The sequence below is a fragment of the Ammospiza caudacuta genome, chromosome 35, assembly GCF_027887145.1.
Source record: "Ammospiza caudacuta isolate bAmmCau1 chromosome 35, bAmmCau1.pri, whole genome shotgun sequence".
Lineage (NCBI taxonomy): Eukaryota > Metazoa > Chordata > Aves > Passeriformes > Passerellidae > Ammospiza > Ammospiza caudacuta.
The window spans coordinates 1,396,942-1,408,694 of NC_080627.1; the positions used below are offsets into that span (position 1 = coordinate 1,396,942).

Here is an 11,753-nt window from a genome sequence, read left to right on the forward strand (position 1 = left end):
ACCTGAGGATAACCTCAAAATCATCCCAAAAACATCCCAAAATCATCCCCAAAATATCCTGAGAATAATCCCAAAAAACATCCCAAAACTATCCTGAGAATAACCCCAAAATCATCCCAAAAACATCCCAAAATCATCCCCAAAATATCCTGAGAATAACCCCAAAAACATCCCAAAAACATCCCCAAAACATCACAAAAAATATCCCAAAATAATCCCCAAAATATCCTGAGAATAACCCCAAAATCATCCCAAAAATATCCCAAAAATCATCCCAAAAACATCCCCAAAATACCCTGAGAATAACCCCAAAAACATCCCCAAAATATCCCCAAAAACATCCCAAAAAACATCCCAAAAATATCCTGAGAATAACCCCAAAATCATCCCCAAAATATCTCCAAAATATCCTGAGATTAACCCCAAAATCATCCCAGAAACATCCCAAAAATATCCTGAGAATAACCCCAAAATCATCCCAAAAACATCACAAAAACATCACAAAAAATATCCCAAAATCATCCCAAAAATATCCTGAGAATAACCCCAAAATCGTCACAAAAACATCCCAAAATCATCCCCAAAATATCCTGAGAATGACCCCAAAAACATCCCAAAAATATCCCCAAAATCATCCCCATATATATCCTGAGAATAACCCCAAAATCATCCCCAAAATAACCTGAGAATAACCCAAAAACATCAAAAAATATCCCCAAAATCATCACAAAAATATCCCAAAATAATCCCAAAAATATCCTGAGAATAACCCCAAAATCATCCCAGAAACATCCCCAAAATATCCTGAGAATGACCCCAAAATCATCCCAAAAATATCCCAAAACATCACAAAAACATCCCAAAATCATCCCCAAAATATCCCCAAAATATCCTGAGAATAACCCCAAAAACATCCAAAAACATCACAAAAAATATCCCAAAATCATCCCAAAAATATCCTGAGAACAACCCAAAATCACCCCAAACACATCCCCAAAACATCACAAAAATACCCCAAAATCATCCCCAAAATATCCCCAAAATATCCCCAAAATATCCTGAGAATAACTCCAAAAACATCCCCAAAACATCACAAAAACATCCCAAAATAATCCCAAAAATATCCTGAGAATAACCCAAAAATATCCCCAAAATCATCACAAAAAATATCCCAAAATCATCCCAAAAATATCGTGAGAATAACCCCAAAAAACATCCCAAAAATATCCCCAAAATCATCACAAAAAATATCCCAAAATCATCCCACAAATATCCCAAAATCATCCCAAAAATATCCTGAGAATAACCCCAAAATCATCACAAAAATATCCCCAAAATCATTGCCAAAATATCCTGAGAATGACCCCAAAAACATCCCAAAAACATCACAAAAAAATCCCAAAATAATCCCAAAATATCCTGAGAATAACCCCAAAAACTTCCCAAAAATATCCCCAAAATATCCTGAGAATAACCCCAAATAATCCCATAAATATCCTGAGAATAACCCCAAAAACTTCCCAAAAATATCCCGAATCCCCCCTAAATCCCCCCCAAAATTCCCCTAAATCAATCCAAGAACCCCCAAAATCCCCCTCAAAATTCCCCCAAAATGCCCAAAAATCCCCAAAATTGCCCCAAATCCCCCCAAAGACCCCCCAAAATCAACCCAAACCCCTCCAGGACGCCCCAAAATCAACTCAAACCTGTCCAGGACCCCCCAAAATCCCCCAAAATCCTCCCCCAAACCCTCCCCAAATCCCCCAAAAATCCCCCTCAAAACACCCCCAGGAACCCCAAAATCCCTCCAGGACCCCTCAAAATCAACCCAAACCTTCCCTGGACACCCCAAAATCCCTCCAGGACCCCTCAAAATCAACCCAAACCTTCCCTGGACACCCCAAAATCCCTCCAGGACCCCCCAAAATCAACCCAAACCCCTCCAGGACCCCAAAATCCCCCCAAAATCTCCCCCAAATCCCCTTAAAACTCCCCCAAATCCCCCTCAAAACTGCCCCAAAAATGCCCAAAAATGCCCTAAAATCCCCCAAAATCCCCAAAGTCGCCCAAAAATTCCCCCCAAAACTCCCCAAAATCCTCCAAAATCCCCCCTAAATCCCCCAGGACCCCCAAAATCAACCCAAACACCTCCAGGAGCCCCCAAATCCCCCTTAAAACCTCCCCAAATCCCCCTCAAAACTGCCCCAAAAATCCCCTAAAATCCCCCCAAATCTCCCCAAAATCGCCCTCAAAACTCCCCCAAAATGGCCTAAAAACCCCCAAAATTGCCCCAAATCCCTCCCAAGACCCCCCAAAATCAACCCAAACCCCTCCAGGACCCCTCAAAATCAACCCAAACCCCTCCAGGAGCCCCAAAATCCCCCCAAGTCCTCCCCAAATCCCCCTTAAAACCTCCCCAAATCCCCCTCAAAACTGCCCCAAAAATGCCCCAAAATCCCCCAAAATCGCCCCAAATCTCCCCAAAATCCCCCCAAAATCCCCCCAGGACCCCCCAAAATCCCTCCAGGACCCCCCAAAATCAACCCAAACCCCTCCAGGAGCCCCAAAATCCCCTAAAATCTCCCCAAATCCCCCTTAAAAGCCCCCCAAATCCCCCTCAAAACTCCCCCAAAAACGCCCCAAAATCCCCCAAAATCGCCCCAAATCTCCCCAAAATCCCCCCAAAATCCCCCCAGGACCCCCCAAAATCCCCAAAGCCCCCCCAGCCCCACCTGAGAACATCTCCCCGTGGCGGGTGTAGCCCCTGGCCCGCGCTGTCTCCAGCAGAGCCCCCAGACCCAAATCCCCCTAAATCCCCCCCTAAAATCCCCCAAAATGCCCTAAAATCCCCCAAAATCCCCCCTCAAAAATCCCCTAAAATCCCCCAAAATCCCCCCAGGACCCCCCAAAATCCCTCCAGGACCCCCCAAAATCAACCCAAACCCCTCCAGGAGCCCCAAAATCCCCCAAAATCCTCCCCAAATCCCCCTTAAAAGCCCCCCAAATCCCCCTCAAAACTGCCCCAAAAATGCCCAAAAATGCCCCAAAATCAACCCAAAATCCCCCCAAAATCCCCCCAAAAGACCCCCAGGACCCCCCAAAATCAACCCAAACCTTCCCTAGACACCCCAAAATCCCTCCAGGACCCCCCAAAATCAACCCAAACCTTCCCTAGACACCCCAAAATCCCTCCAGGACCCCTCAAAATCAACCCAAACCCCTCCAGGACCCCCAAATCCCCCAAAATCCTCCCCCAAACCCTCCCCAAATCCCCCCAAAAATCCCCTCAAAACACCCCCAGGAACCCCAAAATCCCTCCAGGACCCCCAAAATCAACCCAAACCTTCCCTGGACACCCCAAAATCCCTCCAGGACCCCCCAAAATCAACCCAAACCCCTCCAGGACCCCCAAAATCGCCCCAAAATCTCCCCCAAATCCCCCTTAAAACTCCCCCAAATCCCCCTCAAAACTGCCCCAAAAATGCCCAAAAATGCCCTAAAATCCCCCAAAATCCCCAAAGTCACCCAAAAATTCCCCCAAAACTCCCCAAAATCCTCCCAAAATCCCCCCTAAATCCCCCAGGACCCCCCAAAATCAACCCAAACACCTCCAGGAGCCCCCAAATCCCCCTTAAAACCTCCCCAAATCCCCCTCAAAACTGCCCCAAAAATCCCCTAAAATCCCCCCAAATCTCCCCAAAATCGCCCTCAAAACTCCCCCAAAATGGCCTAAAAACCCCCAAAATTGCCCCAAATCCCTCCCAAGACCCCCCAAAATCAACCCAAACCCCTCCAGGACCCCTCAAAATCAACCCAAACCCCTCCAGGAGCCCCAAAATCCCCTAAAATCTCCCCCAAATCCCCCTTAAAAGCCCCCCAAATCCCCCTCAAAACTCCCCCAAAAACGCCCCAAAATCCCCAAAATCGCCCCAAATCCCCCCAAAATCCCCCCAAAATCGCCCCAGGACCCCCCAAAATCCCCAAAGCCCCCCCAGCCCCACCTGAGAACATCTCCCCGTGGCGGGTGTAGCCCCTGGCCCGCGCTGTCTCCAGCAGAGCCCCCAGACCCAAATCCCCCCTAAATCCCCCCTAAAATCCCCCAAAATGCCCTAAAATCCCCCAAAATCCCCCCTCAAAAATCCCCTAAAATCCCCCAAAATCCCCCCAGGACCCCCCAAAATCCCTCCAGGACCCCCCAAAATCAACCCAAACCCCTCCAGGACCCCCAAAATCCCCCCAAATCCTCCCCAAATCCCCCTTAAAACCCCCCAAATCCTCCTCAAAACTCCCCCAAAAATGCCCCAAAATCAACCCAAAATCCCCCCAAAAGACCCCCAGGACCCCCCAAAATCAACCCAAACCTTCCCTAGACACCCCAAAATCCCTCCAGGACCCCTCAAAATCAACCCAAACCCCTCCAGGACCCCCAAATCCCCCAAAATCCTCCCCCAAACCCTCCCCAAATCCCCCAAAAATCCCCCTCAAAACACCCCCAGGAACCCCAAAATCCCTCCAGGACCCCTCAAATCAACCCAAACCTTCCCTGGACACCCCAAAATCCCTCCAGGACCCCCCAAAATCAACCCAAACCTTCCCTGGACACCCCAAAATCCCTCCAGGACCCCCCAAAATCAACCCAAACCCCTCCAGGACCCCCAAAATCCCCCAAAATCTCCCCCAAATCCCCCTTAAAACTCCCCCAAATCCCCCTCAAAACTGCCCCAAAAATGCCCAAAAATGCCCTAAAATCCCCCAAAATCCCCAAAGTCGCCCAAAAATTCCCCCCAAAACTCCCCAAAATCCTCCCAAAATCCCCCCTAAATCCCCAGGACCCCCCAAAATCAACCCAAACACCTCCAGGAGCCCCCAAATCCCCCTTAAAACCTCCCCAAATCCCCCTCAAAACTGCCCCAAAAATCCCCTAAAATCCCCCCAAATCTCCCCAAAATCGCCCTCAAAACTCCCCCAAAATGGCCTAAAATCCCCCAAAATTGCCCCAAATCCCTCCCAAGACCCCCCAAAATCAACCCAAACCCCTCCAGGACCCCTCAAAATCAACCCAAACCCCTCCAGGAGCCCAAAATCCCCCCAAGTCCTCCCCAAATCCCCCTTAAAACCTCCCAAATCCCCCTCAAAACTGCCCCAAAATGCCCCAAAATCCCCCAAAATCGCCCCAAATCCCCCCAAAATCCCCCCAGGACCCCCCAAAATCCCAAATCCCCCCCAGCCCCACCTGAGAACATCTCCCCGTGGCGGGTGTAGCCCCTGGCCCGCGCTGTCTCCAGCAGAGCCCCCAGACCCAAATCCCCTCTAAAACCCCCCAAAATTCCCCCCAAAATGCCCCAAAATGCCCCAAAATCCCCCCTCAAAAATCCCCTAAAATCCCCCAAAATCCCCCCAGGACCCCCCAAAATCCCTCCAGGACCCCCCAAAATCAACCCAAACCCCTCCAGGAGCCCCAAAATCCCCCAAAATCCTCCCCAAATCCCCCTTAAAAGCCCCCCAAGTCCCCCTCAAAACTCCCCCAAAAATGCCCAAAAATGCCCCAAAATCAACCCAAAATCCCCCAAAATCCCCCCAGGACCCCCCAAAATCCCCAAATCCCCCCCAGCCCCACCTGAGAACATCTCCCCGTGGCGGGTGTAGCCCCTGGCCCGCGCTGTCTCCAGCAGAGCCCCCAGACCCAAATCCCCCCTAAATCCCCCCCTAAAATCCCCCAAAATGCCCTAAAATCCCCCAAAATCCCCCCTCAAAAATCCCCTAAAATCCCCCAAAATCCCTCCAGGACCCCCCAAAATCAACCCAAACCCCTCCAGGAGCCCCAAAGTCCCCTAAAATCTCCCCCAAATCCCCCTTAAAAGCCCCCAAATCCCCCTCAAAACTGCCCCAAAAATGCCCAAAAGTGCCCCAAATCACCCCAAAATCCCCCCAAAAGACCCCCAGGACCCCCCAAAATCAACCCAAACCTTCCCTAGACACCCCAAAATCCCTCCAGGACCCCTCAAAATCAACCCAAACCCCTCCAGGACCCCCCAAATCCTCCCCAAATCCCCCTTAAAACCCCCCCAAGTCCCCCTCAAAACTCCCCCAAAAATGCCCAAAAATGCCCCAAAATCAACCCAAAATCCCCCCAAAATCCCCCCAGGACCCCCCAAAATCCCCAAATCCCCCCCAGCCCCACCTGAGAACATCTCCCCGTGGCGGGTGTAGCCCCTGGCCCGCGCTGTCTCCAGCAGAGCCCCCAGACCCAATTGGGGCCGGGGGGGTCCCAGCAGAGCCCCGGCCATGGCCAGGGCAACCAGGCCACACCTGGAATTGGGGGGGGTTTGGGGTTTTTTGGGGTTTTTTGGGGTTTTTTGGGGGGATTTTGGGTGGGATTTGTCGGGGGGGGGTTTTGGGGAGTGGTTTTGGGGGATTTTTGGGTTTTGGGGGTATTTAGGGGGATTTGGGGGAGGATTTGGGAGGATTTTTGGGGTTTTGGGGGGCATTTAGAGTTTTGGGGGATTTTTTGGGGTTTTGGTGGGGTTTGGAAGGGATTTCGGAAAGGTTTTAGGGGGATTTGTTGGATTTTGGGGGGATTTGGGGGATTTTGGGGTGTTTGGGGGGATTTGGGGGGGATTTGGGAGATATTGGGAGGATTTGGGGAGAATTGTTGGGTTTTGGGGGGATTTGGGAGGGTTTTGGGGGTGGTTTTGGAGGGATTTAAGGGATTTTGGGGATTTTGGGGTTTTTGGGGTGATTTTGGGGGTTTCTAGGGCAATTTTGGGTGATTTGGGGGGTTTTAGGGTGATTTTGGGTGTTTTGGGGTGATTTTAGGGTGATTTTGGGAGTTTTTAGGGTAATTTTGGGTGATTTGGGGGTTTCTAGGGTGATTTTGGGGTGATTTTGGGGGTTTTCAGGGTAATTTTGGGGTTTTTAGGGTGATGTTGGGGTGATTTTAGGAGTTTTTAGGGTAATTTTGGGTGATTTGGGGGTTTCTAGGGTGATTTTGGGGTGTTTTTGGGGGTTTTTGGGTAATTTTGGGTGTTTTTGGGGCGATTTTGGGATGTTTTGGGGTTTTTGTTACTCACTGGGGCCCGTTCTGGATCAGGGGCGGCACCGGGCGGTGGAACAGGAGCCACTTCCAGGGACCCTCCAGGCTTCGTGGGGAGGGGGAGACCATGGGAGACCCCTCCCCAAAATCACCCCAAAAACCCCCAAAAAAATCCCAAACCCCTCCCCAAAACCCTCCAAAATTTCCCCCAAGACCCCTCCCCAAAATCACCCCAAAAACCCCTCCCCAAAACCCTCCAAAATTTCCCCCAAGACCCCTCCCCAAAATCACCCCAAAAAATCCCCAAATACCCCCCAAACCCCTCCCCAAAACCCTCCAAATTTCCCCCAAGACCCCTCCCCAAAATCACCCCAAAAACCCCCAAATACCCCCCAAAACCCCTCCCAAAAACCCTCCAAAATTTCCCCCAAGACCCCTCCCCAAAATCACCCCAAAAACTCCCCAAAAAAACCCCAAACCCCTCCCAAAAACCCCTCCAAAATTTTCCCCAAGACCCCTCCCCAAAATCACCCCAAAAACCCCCAAACACCCCCCAAAACCCCTCCCCAAAACCCTCCAAATTTCCCCCCCAAGACCCCTCCCCAAAATCACCCCAAAAACCCCCCAAAAAAACCCCAAACCCTCCAAAATTTCCCCCAAGACCCCTCCCCAAAATCACCCCCAAAACCCCTCCCCAAAACGCTCCAAATTTCCCCCCAAGACCCCTCCCCAAAATCACCCCAAAAACCCCCCAAAAAAACCCCAAACCCCTCCCAAAAACCCCTCCAAAATTTTCCCCAAGACCCCTCCCCAAAATCACCCCAAAAACCCCCAAACACCCCCCAAAACCCCTCCCCAAAACCCTCCAAAATTTCCCCCAAAACCCCTCCCCAAAATCACCCCAAAAACCCCCCAAATTTCCCCCAAGACCCCTCCCCAAAATCACCCCCAAAACCCCCCAAAAAAACCCCAAACCCGTCCAAATTTCCCCAAGACCCCTCCCCAAAATCACCCCAAAAACCCCCAAATACCCCCCAAAACCCCTCCCCAAAACCCTCCAAAATTTTCCCCAAGACCCCTCCCCAAAATCACCCCAAAAGCCCCCAAACCAGCCCAAAACCCCTCCCCAAAACCCTCCAAATTTCCCCCAAGACCCCTCCCCAAAATCACCCCAAAAACTCCCCAAAAAAACCCCAAACCCCTCCCAAAAACCCTCCAAAATTTCCCCCAAGACCCCTCCCCAAAATCACCCCCAAACCCCTCCCCAAAACCCTCCAAATTTCCCCCCCAAGACCCCTCCCCAAAATCGCCCCAAATTCCCCCAAACCAGCCCAAAACTCCTAAAGACCCCTCCCCAAATTCCCCAGGATCACCCCAAGACCCCTCCCCAAAATTGCCCCAAATCCCCCCCAGAATCCCCCCAAAGCCCCTCCCCAAAACCATCCAAAGTTCCTCCAAGACCCCTCCCCAAAATCCAGCCCAGGACTCTCCAAGACCCCTCCCCAAATCCATCCCAGAACCCTTCCAGGACCCCTCCCCAAATTCACCCCCAGACCCCTCCCCAAATTTCCCCAATCCCTTCCCCAAAACCTCCTCAGACCCCTCCCCAAATCCCCCAAGACCCCTCCCCAAATTCCCCCAGGACCACCCCAAGACCCCTCCCCAAAATCCTCCCAAGAGAGCCCAGGACCCCTCCCCAAATTTCCCCAAAATCCCCCCCAAAACCTCCACAAGACCCCTCCCCAAAATCCAGCCCAGGGCTCTCCAAGACCCCTCCCCAAATTCCTCTCTTAAACCTCCCCAAACCCCCCCAAATCTCCTCAAGACCCCTCCCCAAATTCCCCAAGGACCCCCCCAAGACCGTCCCAAGACCCCTCCCCAAATTTCTCCCCAAACCCCCTCAAGGACCCCCCAATCTCCCCCCAGACCCCTCCCCAAAACCCCCCGAGGACCCCTCTCCAATTTCCCCCAATCCCTTCCCCAAAACCCACCAAGACCCCTCCCCAAAACCCCCCAAGACCCCTCCTCAAAATCCTCCCAAGACCCCCCAAAACCCCCTAAGACCCCTCCCCGAATTCCCCAAAACCTCCCCAAAACCCCTCCCCAAATTCCCCAAAACCACCCAAGACCCCTCCCAAAATTCCTCCTCAAAGCCACCCCCAGACCCCCCTAAAACCCCCTCAAGTTCCCCCCAGACCCCTCCCCAAAACCTCCTCAAGACCCCTCCCCAAATTCCCCTCACGACCCCTCACCTGTCCCGGCGCCTCCTCAGCAGCTCCCGGAGCCCGCCGTCCTCTCCGAGCGCCTCCCCCGCTCTCTCCAGCGCCTCCCGCAGGACCGGCCCGAGCCCGGGGCGGCTCCCGGGGGTCCCTGAGGGGGTCCCGGGGGTCCCTGAGGGGGTCCCGGGCGGCGGCGGGGGCGGAGGGGGCGGAGGGGGCGCCCGCTCCATGCCCGGCCCCGGGATCAAACTCGGCTCTGATTGGCTGGAGCGGCGAGGGGAGGGCGGGAGCTGCTGAGGGGAGAAGCGCGGTGATTGGTTGGTTTCGCAGAGGGCGCGGTGATTGACGTGAAAGGCGGGTGAAGGCGGGAGTTGATGAAGGGAGACGCGCGGTGATTGGTTGTGGTTGGGAGGGGGAGGTGGGAGTTGCCTGAGGGGAGGCGCGCGGTGATTGGCTGTAGTTGGGAGGGAGAGGCGGGACTTACCTGAGGGGAGCCGCGCGGTGATTGGTTGGTTTCGTAGAGGGCGCGGTGATTGACATAAAAGGCGTGGGGAAGGCGGGAGTTGCTGAGGGGAGACGCGCGGTGATTGGTTGTGGTTGGGAGGGGGAGGCGGGAGTTGCCTGAGGGGAGGCGCGCGATGATTGGTTGTGGTTAGGAGGGGGAGGCGGGGGTTGTTGAGGTGTTTCGCGCAGTGATTGGTTGGTTTGGGGCATTGGGAGGCAGGAGTTGCTGAGGGAAGGCGCGCACTGATTGGTTGATTTGGAGCCGGGCGCGCCGCGATTGGCTGGGAAAAGTCCGGAATTTTTAACGGAATATTCCCGGGTTTTTGGGGAAAAATTTCCGTTTTTTAAAGGAGAATCATTGCCGGATTTTTTGACCCTACATGACCTCAAATAACTTAAATATCCCTACATGAACTCTAAAAACTTCTTGAAAATCGTTAACTATCTAAAAATAATGCAAATAAACCCAAAAAATGCAAATAACTCTAAAACACCCTAAAAAACCCGAAAATAAACCCAAATAACCCAAAGTACGCAATATAAACACAAATAAGCCCCAAAAATCCCCAAATAATTCCAAATAAACAAAAACCCCCATTAACCCAAATAAACCCAAATACTGTTAAATAACCTAAAAATTAAAAACAACTACAAAGAACCCCTCCAAAAAACACCAAATTAAAAACAAAAACAAAACAGAAAAAAACCAAATAGCCTCAAAAAAGCCCAAAATAAAGAAAAATAAACCAATTTAAACCCCAAAAAAACATCCAACAAAATCCATTAATAGCCACAAATAATTCCCAAATAATTCCTAAAAAAACCCAAGTAACTCGAAGTACACCTAAATAAACACCAAAGAAATTCAAATAAACCCCAAATAAACCCAAAGAACTCTACATAACCCAAAAAAAACCCCAAAACTAAACCCAAATAACCCCCAAAAACATGAAAAAAACCCAAAAAAACCACTCAAATAATCCCCAATATAAACCTAAATACACCCCAAGTCACTCCAGTTCCTCCCGTCCCCTCCCAAAAACAAATCCCGGCCAATCAGGGTGCGCGGCACTGATGACGATACTGTTGCTGGGCAGAAACTGGCACTACTCAGGGATTCTCAGCCAATCAGCGCCCGGCTTAGCTCTGACTCTTCAGTTGCCAAGCAGAGACCAAGGCCATCCACTCCATTAAACACACAGGACAGAGAGGGCTAATTTCCAACCAATCAGCGCGTTTCTCGCTGATGACTCATCAGTTGCCAGGAGAGGAATTGGGAAGGAGGGGAAAGTGACCCTGGGGATGCGGGGGGGACCCGAATTAATCCAAAAAGGGTCGGAAGCCCAAAACAAAGCAGGAGGGGCCTGGACCCCCAAAAGCAAACACGGGGGAGGGGATGGGACCCCCAAACAGGATGAAGCCAATTTTGTTCCTGGAATATGTAAAGTAGTTTCTGGATATGCAAAAATAGCCATGAATATGCAACAGGCTGATGTAATGGGAGACAAGGACCATCGAGCAAAGGTTGTTATGGCCGCCAAGATACCCCAGTTATTTTCGGGGACACTCCTTAATAAATCTGATTTTAATTACATCATCCAGTGGCATATTCATAGATCCTTATGCAAATCCATGAAATAATTTACATATTCCAGGAATGATTTTAAATGGCCCCTCCCTGGGGTTGTCTCCCCATTTCAGGAGCCTCCATTGAAATGGAAAATGTAAACCCTCTCCCTTTAAGTAGTAATATATTGGTTAAAATAATAATAATAATAATAATAATAATAATAATAATAATAATAATAATAATAAATTTTGAAATGAAGGGGCTCTCAGCAAAGATATGGGAGTAGAAATAACAGGGGTTTTATTAGCAAAAATTAAAACTACAAGTGCAGTCATACAAACAGGAAAAAACACTGACAGAGTTAGAATCCTCTGGGAATCCATTGGGAAAAGGCTGATCCTTTGGAAATCCAGTGGGAAAAGCTGAA

General features: G+C 50.7%; 1 protein-coding gene across 1 annotated transcript in view; it reads left to right on the plus strand.

Annotated features, from left to right (window-relative positions):
• The window catches only part of LOC131570466 (zinc finger protein 850-like), a 748,589-nt gene that overhangs the window by 653,017 nt on the left and 83,819 nt on the right, over positions 1–11,753 (plus strand). The gene's annotated exons all lie outside the window — the stretch shown is intronic.